Here is a 23,769-nt window from a genome sequence, read left to right on the forward strand (position 1 = left end):
TGGTGCCATAGACACGAGAGGGCAAAGCGTCATCGTAACCAGTCATCCATGGGCAGAGTGTAGCATTGAGGAACGTACATTGTTATCTATTCATCCTATACACTGTGACACTTGTCTCTGTAGAACTTTATGGATCGAAAAGGCCCCAAGTGTAACAAAGCAGAAGAAGCTGCAAGGAAGACTACTGTCCTAAACCAGAAAGTATAGAGATGCCAGGAGCTCTACTGGAGGAGGACTGTCCTAAACCAGAAAGTATAGAGATGCCAGGAGCTCTACTGGAGGAGGACTGTCCTAAACCAGAAAGTATAGAGATACCAGGAGCTCTACTGGAGGAGGACTGTCCTAAACCAGAAAGTATAGAGATACCAGGAGCTCTACTGGAGGAGGACTGTCCTAAACCAGAAAGTATAGGGATGACAGGAGCTCTACTGGAGGAGGACTGTCCTAAACCAGAAAGTATAGAGATACCAGGAGCTCTACTGGAGAAGGACTGTCCTAAACCGGGAAATATAGAGATACCAGGAGCTCTACTGGAGGAGGACTGGCCTAAACCAGAAAATATAGGGGTGCCAGGAGCTCTACTGGAGGAGAACTATCCTAAACCAGAAAATATAGAGATGCCAGGAGCTCTACTGGAGGAGGACTGGCCTAAACCAGAAAATATAGAGATGCCAGGAGCTCTACTGGAGGAGGACTGTCCTAAACCAGAAAATATAGAGATACCAGGAGCTCTACTGGAGGAGGACTGTCCTAAACCAGAAAGTATAGAGATGCGAGGAGCTCTACTTGAGAAGGACTGTCCTAAACTGGAAAATATAGGGCCGCAAGGAGCTCTACTGGAGGAGAACTGTCCAAAACCGCGAAATATAGAGATACCAGGAGCTCTACTGGAGGAGGACTGTCCTAAACCGGGAAATATAGAGATACCAGGAGCTCTACTGGAGGAGAACTGTCCTAAACCGGAAAATATAGGGGTGCAAGGAGCTCTACTGGAGGAGGACTGTCCTAAACCGGGAAATATAGGGCCGCAAGGAGCTCTACTGGAGGAGGACTGTCCTAAACCAGAAAATATAGAGATACCAGGAGCTCTACTGGAGGAGGACTGTCCAAAACCAGAAAGTATAGAGATGCCAGGAGCTCTACTGGAGGAGGACTGTCCTAAACCAGAAAATATAGAGATGCCAGGAGCTCTACTGGAGGAGGACTGTCCTAAACCGGGAAATATAGGGGTGCAAGGAGCTCTACTGGAGGAGGACTGTCCTAAACCAGAAAGTATAGGGGTGCCAGGAGCTCTACTGGAGGAGGACTGTCCTAAACCAGAAAGTATAGAGATACCAGGAGCTCTACTGGAGGAGGACTGTCCTAAACCAGAAAATATAGAGATACCAGGAGCTCTACTGGAGGAGGACTGTCCTAAACCAGAAAGTATAGAGATGCCAGGAGCTCTACTGGAGGAGGACTGTCCTTAACCAAGAAATGAAGAGCTGCAAGGAGCTCTACTGGAGGAGAACTGTCCTAAACCGGGAAATATAGAGATACCAGGAGCTCTACTGGAGGAGAACTGTCCTAAACCAGAAAGTATAGAGATGCCAGGAGCTCTACTGGAGGAGGACTGTCCTAAACCAGAAAATATAGAGATACCAGGAGCTGTACTGAAGGAGGACTGTCCTAAACCAGAAAATATAGAGATACAAGGAGCTCTACTGGAGGAGGACTGTCCTAAACCGGGAAATATAGAGATACCAGGAGCTCTACTGGAGGAGGACTGTCCTAAACCAGAAAATATAGAGATACAAGGAGCTCTACTGGAGGAGGACTGTCCTAAACTGGGAAATATAGTCAGTAGCAAGAATAGAAGCTAGGAGGGGCATCTTATAACTAGAATTAAAAAATGAAAAGCCCTTTGTGGGGCCATAAGTGGCATTATACTGTGTGGGACTACGGAGGAGGCATTATACTGTGTGGGATTTATATTATATGGGGACACTATACTATGTGGGGTCACTGAGGTGGCATTATACTATATGGGGACAACCAGAGGCGACAATGTGCACCAAAGTTTCGGTAAAAGGTTCTAGGGCAGGTCAACTCCTAGGTGCTATATACATGTACACCAGTCTAAAGCTCCGTCCTATACCTCACCCAGTGTCTAAAGATGAGACATTTTAAGCCCGTCTAATCTAAGGATTAGTACAATCTTGCCCCGTGAGTCTCTCCGCGACCTGCCGAGTGCGATTTCTCGTTACGCCTCCGGCGCTCACTCCTAGCTGTCTGCGCGGAATAACTAATATTCTCTTTTTTTGCTAAATAGTAAACTGAAAGTGAACATTACTCCGTTAATTAGTCTATATTTCCCCTTTAATGGAATATAAATTCCATTTTGGAAGGTAATCTATTTCTCCTGCGAGGAATGGCGCAGGCGAGCGCGGAATTAACCTCTCTACTGAGAGATATTTAATAACTCTGCCGCTGCACCTTAAACTGAATTACCAGAGAATCAATAAAGAGGGGAAAACACGAGGAAGACGCCGGAGATCTCAGAGGGAAAAGCTACAGACAAAAGAAAAGAAGTGATTAGGAAGCGTCCGCGCATCTTGTTTACAAACCAGCGGAATTAATATTTATGCGCGGCGTCTGGTTGTGGTGCGCAGGACATCAATCTCCCGTTTGTAATCCATTAAATCTGTCACACCTATGACAGAGGGAGACGACTGCCTGGTCCTACAACGCCACCGATGATGGGGGTTAAGCACAACCTTCCTCCGGGTGAAATCCCAGTGGGAAATGCCAGGTCCGGGTCTACAGGAAAATCAACTAAGTCATCCATAGATAATAGCCTGCAATGTCAACCGTTGCGAGCGAGCAGATGGGGAGTGATTATAGCAAACCGTTCCCTCCCTGCCTCTCTGTAAGCAAGTGTTAGATGATGGACTTGGTAAATTTCCTCCGCTCAATACGTCTCGAATCAACCGTAGCAAGGGTGAAAAAACGTAGAGGAAAGACGAAGACCACCTTGATGGATTCTTCTCTAAGGTTGAAGCCCCACGTTGCGTTTTTTGTTGCATTTTTTTGAGCCGAAGCCAAGAATGGCTACAAAAGGAACGGGAAATATATAAGAAGCTCTTCTGCTTAATACACTCCTCGCTTTGGCTTAAAAAAACGCAACAAAATAAGGTTGTATTTCCGCAACGTGGGGCTTCAACCTAAGGCCCCATTCCCACGGAGTAATGCGGCGCTTGTTCTGACACGTAAACACGTATCAGAGCGAGCGCTTCAAATCAGAATCCCATTGACTTCAATGGGTTCCGTGTTACGTGCGCTACACCTTGAAATCAATGGGAGGCTTTTTAACCCCTTGATTACAATGTGTTATGCGCGTTAAACGGAACCCATGTTGCAGACATTTCTTCGTCTTTATCTTCACCATTTACTTATTGTTAAAACAGCAGAAAAAATTTGCATTTCCACTACTTGGCCAACTATAGCCAATGGTTGGAGGAGTTACACATGAAGGAGCTGGTAGCGGACGAGAACGAAGACGCGGAGACCTTCTTGCAGTCATGGATTCCTTGGCAGGTTCTGATTTTCCGTCTCTTCTTCAGCAAGAAACACCTGGAGATGGAACCTACCCCTTGTATGTGGCTTTCCCTGGAGATGGTTCCGGGTTGTGCTGTGACTTGTTCCAGACGCTGCTAAAGTCACGGTCCTATGACGGGTGACAGCAACGGACATGAACAACAGCAGTGTCACCCCGACTTTACACGGTTTATTGTATCTGCACCATTTCAATAAAATGTAACATACGAGACTGCACAATCTCACACGACTTCTTCAGGATCTATAGGGAACCTCTACTAGACAATCTGTCACACTGGTCATGACGAGGATCTTTATGGGAACAAGAAGAGCAGGTAAGGTCACATTGTGGAGTTTCGGACCTCTGATGTGTTAACCTGTGATGTACCATTCATGGGATGAGGCGAGAACTCGATGGCACTCCGGCCTAACTATAATTTTCTCTATCCCTGGAGTCATAAGGGACTTATTGGCCCCAATGCAATCTCTTTAAAGGGATCATTGGATACCCTTTTTTCTGACTAACATGTAGACTATTCTTCTCCTATCTTTAGATGTCTTCTCTGCACCGCTGTTCAGTAGAAATCCGGTTTTCTTCGGTATGCAAATGAGTTCTCTCGCAGCACTGGGGGCGGTCCTCGGTGCTCAAACAGCACTGGGGGCGTCGTCAATGCTGCGAGAGAACTCTCCAGTGACGCCTTTATCTTCTTCTGGAATGCCCTCTTTCTGTGTCTTCTTCTGTCCTGGGTTTCAATCTTCTAGGCCTCGGCAGAAGCCGATTGCGCGTGCCAGCGGCCACAAGAAAATGGCCGCTTACTCAGTAAGTTGTGTGAGCGGCCATCCTGCATCTTCCCCCAAACTGACTTTGTTTTGAGACGAACCAGTCAGCTATATTAGATTACAAATATTCACACACCTTCCTGAAGACATGGGGGCCGCCGACCCTAACCAAAATCCTAATTCTCACCTGTTCTATTCCTTTCCTGCCCAAATGATCTTTACCCCAGCTTACCCATAATAGCACAAGACTCCATACAACCCCACCTTTCCATCTATCACCACCAATGTTAGATGTCACTACTATATGATTCAATATCAGTCCACCCAACCTTGTTTGGGCATCTTCGTTCTCCCTCCTTACAAGTCAACTATCATCTATTCTCTTCGAACCATAAAATTAAAAAAAAGATTATACGTGTGTATAGAAGTCTATGGAGAGGGGAGGGGAGAAGCGAGTCAGAGCGAAGGAAGAAAGGGGAAAGACATAGACTTGAGCTGCAGCATCGGTTTACGTTCTGTATTTGCTTCCGTACACGTCAGTGCTTCTTTATATATGTCCTGCATGATCCTTAGGCAATGAGAGAAAAGATTAGGAAGCAGATTCTTCTCTCCTTACTGTGTGCACTGGTCTCCTCCTGCCGGCTAAGGGAGAACTGTAAGCTACAGATAGAGCCAGCAGGGGGAGAACCGCTATAAAAATGCAAATGATAAGTGTTGCAATGGCCATAGACAGACCTGATATAACAGGCATGCTGTATACCTAGAACGCTACATCCGGGGCCCGCTACATCCTGCAGTCGCTACGTTTTATTTCCCATCTAACCTCATCCTTTTAGCATCTTAATAAATCGGATCAGCCTCCTAATGGCGGCGATCCACGTAACGTAGTGTTTCATCTCTCGTATCCTAGGCGTGCAGTTCATCATCGTATATACTAATATCCCATTACTTCTCCCGGCTCCGTCGCAAACCATTGCAGGCATTTGTCTTATTTAAACGTTGGGTAAGTCACCTTGCGTCACGTTCACTTTTTGTCACCGAGGTTGTCGCCCTTCATCACTCACCGGCGGTAAATGCATTAGTACGTCCTTATGGCCAAAACTACAACGGGGCGTCCGGCGCGGTAATCTAATTCTAGACTGAATATATACAGCATATTAACAGCATCCTGCAGCACGTCTAACCCCCGGCCCGCGTAATTGTATTCAGCAGCGGTCTGCATTAAAGAGCATGTAAACCGACGCGGTGACATTAGTATTTATCACGGGTTAAGGACTGCAATGCCGGATAATGGAACGGAGTAAAGGAAGGAAGGTCGTTGATAAGTCAGCAAACCGAATGTGGTCTGGACAGCGCTCTATAGGATTGTGCATGATAGCAGACATTACCGGTAATGGGGGGGAATCTTATAAGGGACACCATGACTGAGAGAAGGGGATACAAGTAAGGAATGGGGGCGTGGGAATGAAATCAAAACTGATCTGATCAGAGAGGGTCCGACACCAAGACCCCCCACAGATCAGCTGTAATGGCGTCCTCCATGCTCTGGAGCTGCCACACTGGATGGGGAGTAGGTGCAGTCTGCCCGTATTTAAGTAATAGGAGTGGAACTGCAGCCCACAAAACCACTATACAGTGGATGGGACTGCAGCACCGAGAAGCTGCCGGAACAACTAATCTAGGCTGGGTTCAGGCGTCAGACCCCTACAGATCAGATACTGATTAGAGATGAGCGAACACTAAAATGTCCGAGGTTCGAAATCCGATTTGAACAGCCGCTCACTGTTCGACTGTTCGAACAGATTTTGAACCCCATTATAGTCTACAGGGGGGAAATGCTCGTTTCAGGGGTGGGCAAAATTCGATAAAATTATACTTACCAAGTCCACGAGTAATGGTCGGGCTGGATTCTCCTTGAAGTCTTCTCCTGGCGCAGCGCCCCCGGCTGGAATTCACTCTGCTTAGGCATCGGGGCCTAGGCAGAGCCAACTGCGCATGCGCGGTCGGCTCTGCCCGGCCCAAAGCCTGAGGAGAGCTGACTGCGCATGCGAGGGCATGCCCGCGCATGCGCAGTCAGCTCTGCCTAGGCCGGATGCCTAGGCAGAGTGAATTCCAGCTGGAAGACGCCCCGGGGACGCTGCACGTAGAAGACTTCTAAAGGTAAGAGAAGAACCAGCATTGATTGGCAGAATGTATAGCATGTATAGAATGTATAGCATTCTGCCAATCAACGCTGGTTCTGCATCGAATCTTAAACTTTGAACAGCTAGTAGTGTTCGATCTAGTACGAGTATTTCGAATACCGTAGTATTCGATCGAACACCTACTCGCTCATCTCTAATACTGATGACTTATTCTGTGGATAGGACCGAAACATAGATGACCTATCCTTAGGATGGTCGTTAGTACCAGATTGGTGGTCGGACACTCAGCACCCCTAACGATCAGCTATCCGAAACAGCAGCGGCAGCATCACTCAAGTCACATTCATCAATCACATTATTGAGGCTGAGCTGCAATACCAATCCTAGCCATTAAACGATGTATGGCGCTGTGCTTGTTAAACAGTGAAGCGGCTGTAGCACTTCATCCTCTACAAATGTCTGATCAGTGGAGGTGCCGGGTGTTAATCGAGCAAATTTAACAATCACGATTGGGATCGGCTGGAAAATGATCGGAAATAGGATTTTAAAATCGATCCTGAAATCTCAAGATCGGCTCAACCCTACTCATGAACGTGATCCGATGTGTTATTTTCCACCCCGGCATCACCGACAGAATAAATATGAATGGCAGGCGTCTGTTCCCTGTTTGGCGCTCCACAAGTGGTGGTCGGACCCGCTCCCTCGGATGTCACATTAGCAAATCTGGAATAACAATTTGTGGCTACAAAGTGGCCGTCGTGTCAGGAGTCTTCATCATACGGGATGTCTGACAGCTGGCGGCGTGCGACTGTGCGGCACAGCAAATGCCATCTAACTTAACATTTCGGTACATTCCCTGTGGGTCGCTTTTCCGGGGATAGCCGAGAATAAGAGAGAAATTGGTTCGTTACAAAATGTCACATTTAATGTTTTTTTTTGTGTTTGTGTCTGTTGTGTAACAATAACAAATGTATTATCATTTGTGACCGGCTGGAAAGCAAACGGAGGAACGCTCAATAAACGGAGATACAAAAATGGCAACTTCAGAGCCGCGGCCTGTTCCTTAATGCACCAGACGACCGTGAACTTGGGTTTCGATATTGATCAGCTATCCTTAGGATTGGTGATCAATATTAGAGATGAGCGAGTACTGTTTGAAACTCCCGTTTCGAATAGCATGCACCCATAGGACTTTGCCAGCGGCCGGCCGCTTAACCCACTGTGTGCCGGCTGCGTCCATTCATTCCTATGGGAGTTTCGAATAGTACTTGCTCATCTCTAATCAATATGTGACTGGTGGGGATCTGGCACCCGGGACCACAAAGACCACATCATTCCTCTTTCCTGAAGAGCAAGCGCAACGTTGTACATTGCATCGTGGCGGTGCTTGGTTTTACAGCTCAGCCCCATTCGCTTGAATGGGACTGAGCTGCAAAAAAAAACAACAAATGATGAATGGACACGACCAGTGTCAGACTGAGGCGGCCGGCCACTTAACCCACTGCGTGCCGGCTGTGTCCATTCATTCCTATGGGTGCGTGCTATTCGAAACGGGAGTTTCGAATAGTACTTGTTCATCTCTAATCAATATGTGACTGGTGGGGATCTGGCACCCGGGACCACAGAGACCACATCATTCCTCTTTCCTGAAGAGCAAGCGCAACGTTGTACATTGCATCGTGGCGGTGCTTGGTTTTACAGCTCAGCCCCATCGCTTGAATGGGACTGAGCTGCAAAAAAAAACAAATGATGAATGGAAACGACCAGTGTCAGACTGAGATTCTTTGGGCCCACTAGAGAATATTATATATCCAATGACCTCTAGGATAGAGACTCTAGTCCAATCCAATCTGATTGCTATTCGTTATGTTGCAATTGCACCAAAAATTGGCAAAAATGTGTTGGCCCGATGTGACGCCACGTTGGCCTTATGGTTATGGTTTCACCACCACTAGACAATCCATCAATAACTTCACCCTTATTCCCACTTCCAGGTGTTTCGGCTTCATCGAGGGAGAAGTAATGAGAATGGAAACCTCAGATCTATGACTGCGCACACAGCACGTACAACGCGTCACATCATCCGCCTATCAGAAACATGAAGGCGCCGACATACATTAACATCAGAGGACGATAGAGATTAAAATGATCCCTTATTAGCAGTAATATCTCCTTCAGGTAATGGCGGGAAGAAGGGAGTCAGTGAATGAAGGAAGCAGAGTGAAAAGAGCGCGGCAAGAATTATCCATGAAGCCGGATAGGCAACGGCTGAGGGCCACGAGCTGTCAGAGCCGATAGACGAGGCCCGCGGTGACGGGATGACTGCTGTGTCTGCTCTTTCCACCAGATTCCTGATGTACGATCATCTGCAGGGCGATTCGGAGCTTCATTATATAAGGAAAGTTCCTCCACTTTATTCTGCTTGCCGGCTGCCAGGGAAAATTCCAGTTATGTTAGAGTTGCGTTCTTTGGTTATACTTGCGGGACCCGAAGAATGAAACCCAATTGGCTTAAAGAGTGGTCACTCACGGGAAAAATGGGGTCTGTGGGGTGTCAGCCTGAACAATGGGGAAAGTTCCTGAACAGAAATCGATTGCAGATGGGAATCCAGGACCCAAACAATGAAGATGCAACACAAGTGCGAACCCAGGACCCGAACAATGGAGACACAACACAAGTGCGAACCCAGGACCCGAACAATGGAGACACAACACAAGTGCGAACCCAGGACCCGAACAATGGAGACACAACACAAGTGTGAACCCAGGACCCGAACAATGAAGATGCAACACAAGTGTGAACCCAGGACCCGAACAATGAAGATGCAACACAAGTGTGAACCCAGGACCTGAACAATGAAGACACAACACAAGTGCGAACCCAGGACCCGAACAATGGAAACACAACACAAGTGTGAACCAGGACCCGAACAATGGAGACACAACACAAGTGCGAACCCAGGACCCGAACAATGAAGATACAACACAAGTGTGAACCAGGACCCGAACAATGGAGACACAACACAAGTGTGAACCCAGGACCGAACAACGGAGATACAACACAAGTGTGAACCAGGACCCGAACAATGGAAACACAACACAAGTGCGAACCCAGGACCCGAACAATGGAGACACAACACAAGTGTGAACCAGGACCTGAACAACGGAGATACAACACAAGTGTGAACCAGGACCCGAACAATGGAAACACAACACAAGTGTGAACCAGGACCTGAACAATGAAGATGCAACACAAGTGTGAACCCAGGACCTGAACAATGGAGACACAACACAAGTGCGAACCCAGGACCTGAACAATGAAGACACAACACAAGTGTGAACCCAGGACCCGAACAATGGAGACACAACACAAGTGTGAACCCAGGACCGAACAACGGAGATACAACACAAGTGTGAACCAGGACCCGAACAATGGAGACACAACACAAGTGCGAACCCAGGACCCGAACAATGGAGACACAACACAAGTGTGAACCAGGACCTGAACAATGAGGATGCAACACAAGTGCGAACCCAGGACCTGAACAATGAAGACACAACACAAGTGTGAACCCAGGACCTGAACAATGAAGACACAACACAAGTGCGAACCCAGGACCTGAACAATGAAGACACAACACAAGTGTGAACCCAGGACCCGAACAATGGAGACACAACACAAGTGCGAACCCAGGACCCGAACAATGGAGACACAACACAAGTGCGAACCCAGGACCCGAACAATGGAGACACAACACAAGTGCGAACCCAGGACCCGAACAATGGAGACACAACACAAGTGTGAACCCAGGACCCGAACAATGAAGATGCAACACAAGTGTGAACCCAGGACCCGAACAATGAAGATGCAACACAAGTGTGAACCCAGGACCTGAACAATGAAGACACAACACAAGTGCGAACCCAGGACCCGAACAATGGAAACACAACACAAGTGTGAACCAGGACCCGAACAATGGAGACACAACACAAGTGCGAACCCAGGACCCGAACAATGAAGATACAACACAAGTGTGAACCAGGACCCGAACAATGGAGACACAACACAAGTGTGAACCCAGGACCGAACAACGGAGATACAACACAAGTGTGAACCAGGACCCGAACAATGGAAACACAACACAAGTGCGAACCCAGGACCCGAACAATGGAGACACAACACAAGTGTGAACCAGGACCTGAACAACGGAGATACAACACAAGTGTGAACCAGGACCCGAACAATGGAAACACAACACAAGTGTGAACCAGGACCTGAACAATGAAGATGCAACACAAGTGTGAACCCAGGACCTGAACAATGGAGACACAACACAAGTGCGAACCCAGGACCTGAACAATGAAGACACAACACAAGTGTGAACCCAGGACCCGAACAATGGAGACACAACACAAGTGTGAACCCAGGACCGAACAACGGAGATACAACACAAGTGTGAACCAGGACCCGAACAATGGAGACACAACACAAGTGCGAACCCAGGACCCGAACAATGGAGACACAACACAAGTGTGAACCAGGACCTGAACAATGAGGATGCAACACAAGTGCGAACCCAGGACCTGAACAATGAAGACACAACACAAGTGTGAACCCAGGACCTGAACAATGGAGACACAACACAAGTGCGAACCCAGGACCTGAACAATGAAGACACAACACAAGTGTGAACCCAGGACCCGAACAATGGAGACACAACACAAGTGTGAACCCAGGACCGAACAACGGAGATACAACACAAGTGTGAACCAGGACCCGAACAATGGAGACACAACACAAGTGCGAACCCAGGACCCGAACAATGGAGACACAACACAAGTGTGAACCAGGACCTGAACAATGAGGATGCAACACAAGTGCGAACCCAGGACCTGAACAATGAAGACACAACACAAGTGTGAACCCAGGACCTGAACAATGAAGACACAACACAAGTGCGAACCCAGGACCTGAACAATGAAGACACAACACAAGTGTGAACCCAGGACCCGAACAATGGAGACACAACACAAGTGTGAACCCAGGACCGAACAACGGAGATACAACACAAGTGTGAACCAGGACCCGAACAATGGAGACACAACACAAGTGCGAACCCAGGACCTGAACAATGAAGACACAACACAAGTGCGAACCCAGGACCTGAACAATGAAGATGCAACACAAGTGCGAACCCAAGACCCGAACAATGGAGACACAACACAAGTGCGAACCCAGGACCCGAACAATGGAGACACAACACAAGTGTGAACCAGGACCTGAACAATGGAAACACAACACAAGTGCGAACCCAGGACCCGAACAATGGAGACACAACACAAGTGTGAACCAGGACCTGAACAATGAGGATGCAACACAAGTGCGAACCCAAGACCCGAACAATGGAGACACAACACAAGTGTGAACCCAGGACCTGAACAATGAAGACACAACACAAGTGTGAACCCAGGACCTGAACAATGGAAACACAACACAAGTGCGAACCAGGACCTGAACAATGAAGACACAACACAAATGTGAACCAAGGACCTGAACAATGAAGACACAACACAAGTGTGAACCCAGGACCTGAACAATGAAGACACAACACAAATGTGAACCAAGGACCTGAACAATGGAGACTCAACACTTAATTAACTTGTTATATTTTTTCAAAAACACCGGGTTTTTGGAAAAAATTCCACATTATCTGCAGCATTTTTTCTGCACTGCCTGGATGAGGTTAAATAAAATCTTTGCGGGAACTGCAAAAAAATTTCCACAAAGGTGAAATATGACACAATGTAACGCCACCGCCCACAAAGGAAAAAACATTCCTGTCCTGACCATCAGACTGGATGAACATTCCTACACGATCTCTGTCTTCTGTGCATGCGCTGATGAAATCTGACGTGAGCGGATCCATCCATGAACATGTTAAGACCGAATTGACACAACAGCGGACGTCACCGGCTCGCATTACGCTTTTACAACGCGCAATATTCCGAAAGCGTTTTATTTAAGACGTTTATAGCCTGCTCTCCGCGCGCTCGCCACCTCACCGATCCACAGCGAGGATTAATAAATTAAGCAAATAAATAGAGCGGCAGATGCATTAAGTCATTAGTGTCGGAGACATGAAGTGACGGAGGGAAGGTTTAAGTGAAGACTTTTATGGCGTATTAAACGTTGCGGCTGCAGGAGCGCTATATAAAACGCCACCGATGGCAGCCGGCAGGATTCTTCTGATGTATGAGAAATAAACATTAGTCACGCGGGGTTCTTGACTTGCAAATGCGTGTTCTTCAGCCGGGCGCCGCAAGGACACAATCTCTATTTCCGAGAAAATTCATGAGTTCATTTTGTCATGCCGCCGTTCCGAACATATCTGAGGGTGACTTCTAGAGGAGCGTCTCCTTGAAGAGAGAGGCCTATAAATAAGACGAGCGGAAGAGAACATTGTCTACATGGAACGGCGCTGTAAATGAACGGATTAGGCATGTTCCATGGCCGACGCTGTCCGGAATGAATGAAAGGGACGTCGCGCGATGAAAAGACGAGAAAATCCGAAATGGTCCTCACGGGAAATGAGAAAAGATTTGCTCAACTTTCGTTCACCTCTGTGGACTCCGGTGTTATGCGATAGCGCTCGGAGGATAACCATTCGCCTTCATTATCGGACGCCATTATCTCTGCTCAGCTGAGGCTCAGCGTTATTGTCGTCTCCCCCTCTGAGACGGGCGGGGGGCGTTCTCTGATTGGTAAAAAAAAATCTCATTATCATTAGAGTTGATTCGAATAGTATTCGAAACATTGTTGCAAATACCTCGCTCCCATAGGAAAGAATGGACGCAGCCGGCGCGCAGGAGGTTAAGCGGCTGGCAATGGCAAAGTCTGCGCGTCGGCCGCTTCCATTCCCTCCTATGGGTGCGTGCTATTCTAATACTCGCTCATCTCTAGTTATCACCTAAAGTATCCCTTTAAGAACAACCTTTAACTACGTAAAATCAAATGATAATGAAAATGTCATCTTATCTTCGGTGTCTTATAAGAAGTCGGACGTCTTAGTCATAGAGCGGGCAGCGTGCGTCCTCCGTGGTCTTGAAGGAATCGTCCTTCTGCCAGTCACATCGGCCCAACCTTTGGTGTTTCACCTTTGGAATTAATATTGGCTCGATGCGGCGCCGCTCATAAAACTTTCAGCAGATCACAGATGGCGTCGCCGTCTTATAAGTCCTAGAGCTAGAAGGAAACCAGGTGATTTACAGGGGCCTGCGCAGATCATTCACCTTCAGGACGCCTCCACCTTCCTACCTATGGAATGATATGGCGATATTCCCGGAGTAGAGCGCCGCTATCATCATCGTGTCAGTAGAGCGCCGCTATCATCATCGTGTCCCATCCAGGGCTCCTGCGATCAGACGATTAATACCGATCATTACTTGTATGAGCACAACGTCTAGTACAAGGTAATACACCATCTCTCTCTGCAGAACCCTAAACATCCCTGTGCAGAGGACCCAAACAGATCAGCTCATTGAAGTGGAAGCAGCACTCCAGAGTGCACCACTTTAATCTCACAGGGCATGTGATGTGTCGTTCAGTCACATGGACTGTTTGCAGGGATACTCCACTGGCGGTCCATGGTCTGAGCCCAGACTGAAGGCGCCAGCTGTCCGAAACCTTCCCTCCTGGTTCTTTCCTTATGACAGCAGGAGAAACCTTCACCTCCTGCCCGCTGTCTCCGAGCCCTGATCCCTTGCACTAGTGGCAGCGGGGATCGGTAATCATCTCTATTGCCTTTACATGGGAGGGCTCTTGCCCGGGCAACAGGGATGGTTGTCAATCCTGGCTTTCGGGCTAGTGTAAGCCCCCACCCAGAATATAATGCTCCTTAGTGCCCCCACCCACTGTGTAATGTTCCTTAATGTCCCACCCACCGCATAATGCTCCTTAGTGCCCCCTGCACCGCATAATGCTCCTTAGTGCCCCCCCACCTTATAATGCTCCTTAGTGCCCCCACCCACCGTATAATGCTCCTTAGTGCCCCCTGCACAGTATAATGCTCCTTAATGCCCCCTGCACAGTATAATGCTCCTTAGTGCCCCCACCCACCGTATAATGCTCCTTAGTGCACCCACCTTATAATGCTCCTTAGTGCACCCACCCACTTTATAATGCTCCTTAGAGCCCCCACCCACCTTATAATGCTCCTTAGTGCCCCCACCCACAGTATAATGCTCCTTAGTGCCCCCTACACAGTATAATGCTCCTTAGTGCCCCCTACACAGTATAATGCTCCTTAGTGCACCCACCCACCTTATAATGCTCCTTAGTGCCCCTTGCACAGTATAATGCTCCTTAGTGCACCCACCCACTTTATAATGCTCCTTAGAGCCCCCACCCACCTTATAATGCTCCTTAGTGCCCCCACCCACAGTATAATGCTCCTTAGTGCCCCCTACACAGTATAATGCTCCTTAGTGCCCCCTACACAGTATAATGCTCCTTAGTGCCCCCTACACAGTATAATGCTCCTTAGTGCACCCACCCACCTTATAATGCTCCTTAGTGCCCCTTGCACAGTATAATGCTCCTTAGTGCCCCCACCCACAGTATAATGCTCCTTAGTGCCCCCTACACAGTATAATGCTGCTTAATGTCTCCACCCACTGTATAATGCTCCTCAGTGCCCCCTGCACAGTATAATGCTGCTTAATGTCTCCACCCACTGTATAATGCTCCTTAGTGCCCCCTACACAGTATAATGCTCCTTAGTGCTCCCACCCACTGTATAATGCTCCTTAATGTCTCCACCCACTGTATAATGCTCCTTAATGTCTCCACCCACTGTATAATGCTCCTCAGTGCCCCCTGCACAGTATAAGGCTCCTTAGTGCCCCCACCCACAGTATAATGCTCCTTAGTGCCCCCTACACAGTATAATGCTCCTTAGTGCCCCCTACACAGTATAATGCTCCTTAGTGCCCCCTACACAGTATAATGCTCCTTAGTGCCCCCTACACAGTATAATGCTCCTTAGTGCACCCACCCACCTTATAATGCTCCTTAGTGCCCCTTGCACAGTATAATGCTCCTTAGTGCCCCCTACACAGTATAATGCTCCTTAATGTCTCCACCCACTGTATAATGCTCCTTAGTGCCCCCTACACAGTATAATGCTCCTTAGTGCCCTCACCCACAGTATAATGCTCCTTAGTGCCCCCACCCACTGTATAATGCTCCTCAGTGCCCCCTGCACAGTATAATGCTCCTTAGTGCCCCCTGCACAGTATAATGCTCCTTAATGTCTCCACCCACTGTATAATGCTCCTTAATGTCTCCACCCACTGTATAATGCTCCTCAGTGCCCCCTGCACAGTATAATGCTCCTTAGTGCCCTCACCCACCGTATAATGCTCCTTAGTGCTCCCACCCACTGTATAATGCTCCTTAATGTCTCCACCCACTGTATAATGCTCCTCAGTGCCCCCTGCACAGTATAAGGCTCCTTAGTGCCCCCATCCACTGTATAATGGGACAGACTGGAAACATTTAATCTGTATCGGCCCCAATGTAAAATATGCAATGGGCCCCCACTTGCCATGTGCTATGTATCCTACTGGTGCCTCCTTTTGCTTTAGAGAGGTCTTCGGGCCCCTGAGGCTCTATAGACCAGTATCCGCGCCCCCTATATCTGTAGTGTGTCTATAAACGAGAGATACAAGAACTGTCCGAGTCTAGAGATAGTATGAATGCTACACAGGGTTATGAATACTGCAAAATATCCTACAGGTAATAAATCATCTGACCCATCAGTGTGTGACACGAGCGCCGTCATATGCAAACACCTCCTAAATAACAGATGGGCATCTCTGGATACACCTGTCACCCCCTACTACCTCCTCTATGGCGTCCCGACCCCACCTCACCCCTCCTACTTACCTAACTTAGGTTCACCCTGTCACGGAGCAAAGGTATACGTCTTCCTCCGGATGGTCTTTTGAATCAACACGGACGCAAGAGGTCGGGAGACAACAGCAATTTATTGTAATCCACAAAGTTAGTAGCCGGCGGCGGTCACATCAACCGTAATAACAATAAGTCCACAGAAGTCACAATCCAATGATAACTTTGGTTCCTTGGTCCTGTAACTAAGTCCTGGCTCTCTGCAGAGCTGTGCACAGGCCGGCTAACACATACTAACTGCTAGCTACATCTATATACTAAACTGTTACTTCCTCTATCTGTGGGTGGGAAGGGCTGAGTCACAGATCCTTCCCCCCTCACCTATACCAAGGAGAGCAGACTCCCTGTCTACTATGGACAATGCACCGTCCAACATCTTCTTGGAGACACTGATCAGATTATCTCCACCCATTGTCCTCACTGGTCCTCACTAGTTAGAGGTATTTGCATACAATGTGCTAACACACTAGACCCTAATCAGCCAACTACACATTGATGTATATAACAGGTTAGAGAATACATTCCACATGAAATATATATTACACATTGCCTATAGTATAGACTCTAACCATCCCGTGACAACCCCTCCCCCTCTCAAAACATGTGCATGACACAATTGGCCTACACAGGTAAATTGGGGAATGCACATCAGTCTCTATAGCTCATATTTCCTCCTGCCGGGATAACCCATCTGCGTTCTGGTGTTGGCTCCCTCGGCGGTACTGAATGGTAAAGTTGTAGAGTTGAAGGGCTGGCATCTGGCAAAAAATCCGGTCGATCCATGTTGGCTTCTCCCTGAGCTTGGCTTCGGGTCACTGCTCCCACAAAGTGGCACTGTAGATTTCCAACATCGTTGCCTAACAGAACATCGGCCGGCAGCCCGCTCATCACACCAATTGTGCATCGTTTTGGTCCATAACCATAGTCGAGTTCCACGGTAGCTTTAGGAATACGTTTCCGAGTACCTCCTGCCAACTCGATAGAAAGGCCAGGGCCCTCCTCTAGGGCCTCGGGTCGAACCACTCGGGGGTCCGCTACCGTTAGGAAAGCTCCCGAGTCCCGGAATCCAACAACTGTTCGGCCATCCAGTAGGACCTCCTGCAAGTGCTTCCGCTGAAGGTTTGCGGGATGTGTGGCGGAAGGCTGAATCCCATAGACCCCTGGAGGTGGAACAGATGGGTCATTCATGGAGTCATCTGGAAATGGGGCCAAACTTTCAGTCCTAGGGGTGGTTCCCAGGTAGTGAATAGGCCGGGATGCCACGGTGGCCCGTGCCCCCATGTTAACAGGGCAACTAGCTTGCAAATGTCCAGGCCGCCCGCACCCAAAACATCTGCGCTCTAGCATTCTTCCAGTAGGTCGTTGTCTAGGGACAGGGTTGTTCATAGCTGGAGGCCGATGGGCTGGGGCAGGGGTAGAGGGGGAATTGTAATCCTGAGGCCGGGCACGAAAGGTGGGTGGCTGGATGAAGGGTGTCTGGCGGACTGTGGTAGTTTTCCGCTCCTCTGCAAACAACCTCTTCCACTGCGGCTTGATGGTCAGGCCCTCATCTGCAAGAGAAGCAGCTTGCTCCACTGTGGCTGGGTTCCGTTCCAGCACACACTCACGGATCTCAGCGGGGCACTGGGAAAAGAACTGTTCCTTAAGTATGACTTGGAGGATCTTATCGACTGTGACAGCCTCCTCTCCTTCTAGCCAGCGCTTGCATGCTTGCTTCAACTTGTGGGCGAACATGTGGAAGGAGCTTCCCCCATTGTAAGACAAAGAGCGGAATTGAACTCGGTAGGTCTCTGGAGTGACGGCATAATACTTCTGCACCGCTCTTTTAATGGCCTCATAGTCCCGCTGATCACTAGGGTCCATGGCTCTGAGAGCTTCCGCAGCCCCATCTCGTAGGTGCCCCACCAGATACCGGACCCAATCCTTCTCTGGGACTTCCATCAGGTGGCACTGGTGTTCGAAGTCCTGAAAATATCCATCAACATCCCCAGCCGCTTCATCAAAGGTCTTGAAGTGTTTATGGGAGACATATGGTGGTTCTCTCACTGTTGGGCTGGGGGCCGACGTTTGATTATAATTCCGCGTAGTTATCTCAGCCATTCGCATTTCATGCGCCATTCTTTCCTTTTCATGCGCCATTCTCTGTTCCTCCTTCTCCGTTTCCTGAGCCCTCTGTAATGCTCTACTCCTTTGCTCTGCAGTTGCTCCTAGCCCCAGCACTGCCAACTCCTCCTCATACAAAACAACCCATCTGCTCTTTTGGGTCTGTACCTGCCACTCCTGTATCTCTCCAGTCTCCTGGGGGCAGCCCTCCTCATGGTCGCTTTGCAGGGTCATCTCCTCCAGTGCCTCGATCAGTTGATCTTTCGTTCTTCCCTGGTAACTCAGGTTTAGTTCCCGGGCCCTTACTTGTAGACTTGCCATAGTCCAGTTCCTGTATTCTGAGGTTGTGGCTCCATTAATCGCTGGGCTGCTGTAGTCCATCTCGCTGTCCGCTGTTGATCCCACCGCTGCCAACCAGTTGTCACGGAGCAAAGGTATACGTCTTCCTCCGGATGGTCTTTTGAATCAACACGGACGCAAGAGGTCGGGAGACAACAGCAATTTATTGTAATCCACAAAGTTAGTAGCCGGCGGCGGTCACATCAACCGTAATAACAATAAGTCCACAGAAGTCACAATCCAATGATAACTTTGGTTCCTTGGTCCTGTAACTAAGTCCTGGCTCTCTGCAGAGCTGTGCACAGGCCGGCTAACACATACTAACTCCAAGCTACAACTATATACTAAACTGTTACTTCCTCTATCTGTGGGTGGGAAGGGCTGAGTCACAGATCCTTCCCCCCTCACCTATACCAAGGAGAGCAGACTCCCTGTCTACTATGGACAATGCACCGTCCAACATCTTCTTGGAGACACTGATCAGATTATCTCCACCCATTGTCCTCACTGGTCCTCACTAGTTAGAGGTATTTGCATACAATGTGCTAACACACTAGACCCTAATCAGCCAACTACACATTGATGTATATAACAGGTTAGAGAATACATTCCACATGAAATATATATTACACATTGCCTATAGTATAGACTCTAACCATCCCGTGACACACCCCCTTTTAAAAAAATTTAAATTTTCAAAATTTTACACTTGAAATTTATTTTTAAATTTCAATATCCATCAGACAACACTACAGATGGGAGTCAGGTCTCATCTGGTGTCTTTGCTCGAGTTTGCGGTAAGACAAGACTTCCCTCCTTACCCCTCCATGATAAATACCAGTAATTAGGGAATTACAGAAAAGCGTTTCCGAATCAGTGAATTTTCGTTTCCCCGACTCCCGTCTCATTACAGAAACGGAACGTAAATCCCTCCCCGTGTCTGGGAGCGGAATATTAATAGTGGATGATCTTGTTGTGCGCTCCACTTCCAGATACCTCGAGCCCGAGAGCGAAGAAGCAAATCACGACGCCTCCCCGATTCATGGATTGCCTTCGAGGAGGCAACATACGAAAATTAGTTTTCAGCCACAACATATGATAATATGAAATAGTATTAAATATTAAAGGGGGACATTGAAGAAATGAGTAATAAAGCGGGTGCGAAGAAGACGGCGGCAACAATGACTCCTTAGGGGAAGATTCCGCTGACGGAATGCGGCGCGATTGTTACAAAGTATCAGATTATTCCGGATTATCAGACGGATAGATACATGATCCGCCATAGACCGAGTCCACAATACCCTTTTCATTGCTCGTGTGGGGATAAACGAAACGAAATCGGTATATTATTCTCCTCCTTGTCCAAAACTGTCACCGCCGCACATAGGACTGACTCCTGTTCCCGAAAGCATTCTTACTTGGCTGCATTTCTTCTAAGGATAGGTCATCAGTATCGAATTGGGCCGACACCGGAGCAGGAAGCGGACAGCGCTGTTCTCTGTCTAGTGGCTGAATAGAGTCACTGCAGTTTAGTGACCTGCAGTACCTGATCTGACCACTACACAGAGAACGGCGCTGTCTACTTCCTGCTCCAATCCCAGTGGGTTTTTGGGTTGATCATGAATATTTTTAGCCCGGAAACCCTTTTTGGCCTCCAATGGCTATAGGGGGTTCAGCTACACCTATAGATTTGCTGCTTGTTACAGATTCTCTTATGTGATGGGGCAAGTATATGTAAATCCAGTATACAAAGCCTTCCATTCTATAATTGTCTCATACATCGCCTCTCATACAGATCAGATGGGTGAACCAGGCAGAGAAAATGAGAATCCAGGCTGGAGATTCCCTCGCGGTAATAACTCACTCTCATTAGAGCGCCAGGGCTCCCCGCTTAGTAATACAGCGGCCGCGGATTGTGGAAGGCGCGGAGCAGGAGGTGTTTTATAGGCTGACAAGTACGCTGCTAGATATTACTGCCTGCCTCTCCCTAGGAAAGCTGGATAATCACAACTGTACATCTGCAATGAGCGCAAATCACCATATAAGCGCGTTAGCGAGGCAGCGGCCACATGAGGAGACGTACACCGAAATACACCAACATGCAAATGCGCTGAATATTTACAATGAATAGCGCCCAGATTTATTGCACGTTTCGGATGACCCTGTAAAGTTGCGGGATATCCCTTTAAGGGCGTATTGGTGTGGAGGAGATCCTGGACAGATTGGTCCGCTATCCATGGCGTCAAGATGTAGGGTATATATATGTACCTTTATGTAGGGTATATATGTTTCCTTTACAATGACTTACAACGTTACAATCCCTTGGCACACAAAGTCATCGCCCACAATGATCGGTTCTCAGGCTCATAATGGATTCAGCAAGTCCAGTCTGCAAAGGTTCAGCTCCGAAATCGCACCAGGTGGACAGAAATCCAGAGCAGCAGCAACACAACTCTGCACAGAGCTCAAAAATGGATATAAACGTATTGCTATAAGCGTATATCCCTAGGATAGGTCATCAATATCCGATTGGTGGTAGAAAACCGGTGCAGATGGGATAATGAATTTCCTCCGATGTCAATATGTGACCGGTGAGGGTCTGACACCTGGGACCCCCATAATCAGCAGGTTGAAGAGTCCACAGCGTAGAGGTGAGCACTGTGCCCTCTTCCCTGAACCCAAAGAACAGGTATTGCAGCTCACTGGAATGGGACTGAGCTGCAAACAGGCCTTGTGAACTGGTCACTAGCGTGTGGGGACGCTGTAAACAGGACTTTTCTCTGCGTAGTGGCTCTCCTTGGTATTGCAGTTCACTTGGATGGGACTGAGCTGCAAACAGGGCTTGTCAACTGGTCACTAGCATGTGGGGACTCTGTAAGCAGGACTTTTCTCTGCCTAGTGCCTGTTCTCGGTATTGCAGCTCCCTTGGATGGGACTGAGCTGCAAACAGACCTTGTAACCTGATTCCTAGTGCTCTGAGACTCTGTAAGCAGGACTTTTCTCTGCCTAGTGGCTGTGCTTGGTATTGCAGCTCACTTGGATGGGACTGAGCTGCAAATTGGCCTTGTGAACTGGTCCTAGTGTGCAGGGACTCTGTAAGCAAGACTTCTCTCTGAGTAGTGGCTGTCCTTGGTATTGCAGTTCACTTGGATGGGACTGAGCTGAAAACAGACCTTGTAACCTGGTCCCTAGTGCTCTGGGACTCTGTAAGCAGGACTTTTCTCTGCCTAGTGGCTGTGATTGGTATTGCAGCTCCCTTGGATGGGACTGAACTGCAAACAGGCCTAGTGAACTTGTCACTAGCATTCGGGGACTCTGTACGTAGGATTTTTCTCTGCCTAGTGGCTGTAGTTGGTATTGCAGATAACTTGGATGGGACTGAACTGCAGACAGGTCTTGTGAACTGGTCAATAGCATGTGGGGACTCTGTAAGCTCTGTAAGCAGGACTTTTCTCTGCCTAGTGGCTGTGCTCGGTATTGCAGCTCCCTTGGATGGGACTCAGCTGCAAACAGGCCTTGCGAACTAATCACTAGTGCTCTAGGACTCTTTAAGCAGGACTTTTCTCTGCCTAGTGGCTGTGATTGGTATTGCAGCTCCCTTGGATGGGACTGAGCTGCAAACAGGCCTTGTGAACTGGTCACTAGCATTCGGGGACTCTGTAAGTAGGATTTTTCTCTGCCTAGTGGCTGTAGTTGGTATTGCAGCTCACTTGGATGGGACTGAGCTGCAAACAGGCCTTGTGAACTGGTCACTAGTGTTCGAAGACTCTGTAAGCAAGACTTCTCTCTGCCTAGTGGCTGTGCTTGGTATTGCAGCTCACTTGGATGGGACTGAGCTGTAAACACACCTTGTGATCTGGTCATTAGCGTTCGGCGGACTCTGTAAGCAGGACTTTTCTCGGCCTAGTGACTGTGCTCGGTATTGCAGCTCATTTGGATGGGACTGAGCTGCAAACAGGCCTTGTGATCTGGTCATTAGCGTTTGGGGACTCTGTAAGCAGGACTTTTCTCTGCCTAGTGGCTGTGGTTGGTATTGCAGCTCCTTTGGATGGAACTGAGCTGCAAACAGGTCTTGCGAATGGATCACTAGTGTTCGGAGACTCTGTAAGCAGGACTCTTCTCTGCTTAGTGGCTATGCTTGGTATTACAGCTCCCTTGGATGGGACTGAGCTGCAGACAGGTCTTGTGAACTGGTCACTACCATGTGGGGACTCTGTAAGCTCTGTAAGCAGGACTTTTCTCTGCCTAGTGGCTGTGCTCGGTATTGCAACTCCCTTGGATGGGACTGAGCTGCAAATAGGCCTTGTGATCTGGTCATTAGCGTTTGGGGGATTCTGTAAGCAGGACATTTCTCTGCCTAGTGGCTGTGATTGGTATCGCAGCTCCCTTGGATGGGACTGAGCTGCAAACAGGCCTTGTGAACTGGTCCTAGCGTGCAGGGACTCTGTAAACAGGACTGTTCTCTGCCTAGTGGCTGTAGTCGGTATTGCAGCTCCCTTGGATGGGACTGAGCTGCCAACAGGCCTTGTGAATTGGTCACTAAGCAGGACTATGCACGTTAGCGGTAGTATTTGCATATTTTTGCTCGGCGCCTGCACTCTCAGAGCGTCACTCATTATTCGGCGCCTTGTTTCGGATTCCGTGACAGTTACGGCTTAATAAAATGCAAGGGAAAGCTGCATCCCTCTTACTGTGTGTGAACGCAGCCTAAGTGCATAAATTGTTGTCATGACATTGTAGAGCCGCGCGGAGATTACTGATGGCCTCGCACGCGGAGTGTCTCCATACCCGGAGAATGAAGTGAAGCGCCGACTATGAATAGATATGATGAGGAATATTGTGGAGGAGTTAGGAGAGC

This window comes from Leptodactylus fuscus, chromosome 5 (genome assembly GCF_031893055.1).
Source record: "Leptodactylus fuscus isolate aLepFus1 chromosome 5, aLepFus1.hap2, whole genome shotgun sequence".
In the NCBI taxonomy this organism is placed as follows: Eukaryota; Metazoa; Chordata; class Amphibia; order Anura; family Leptodactylidae; genus Leptodactylus; species Leptodactylus fuscus.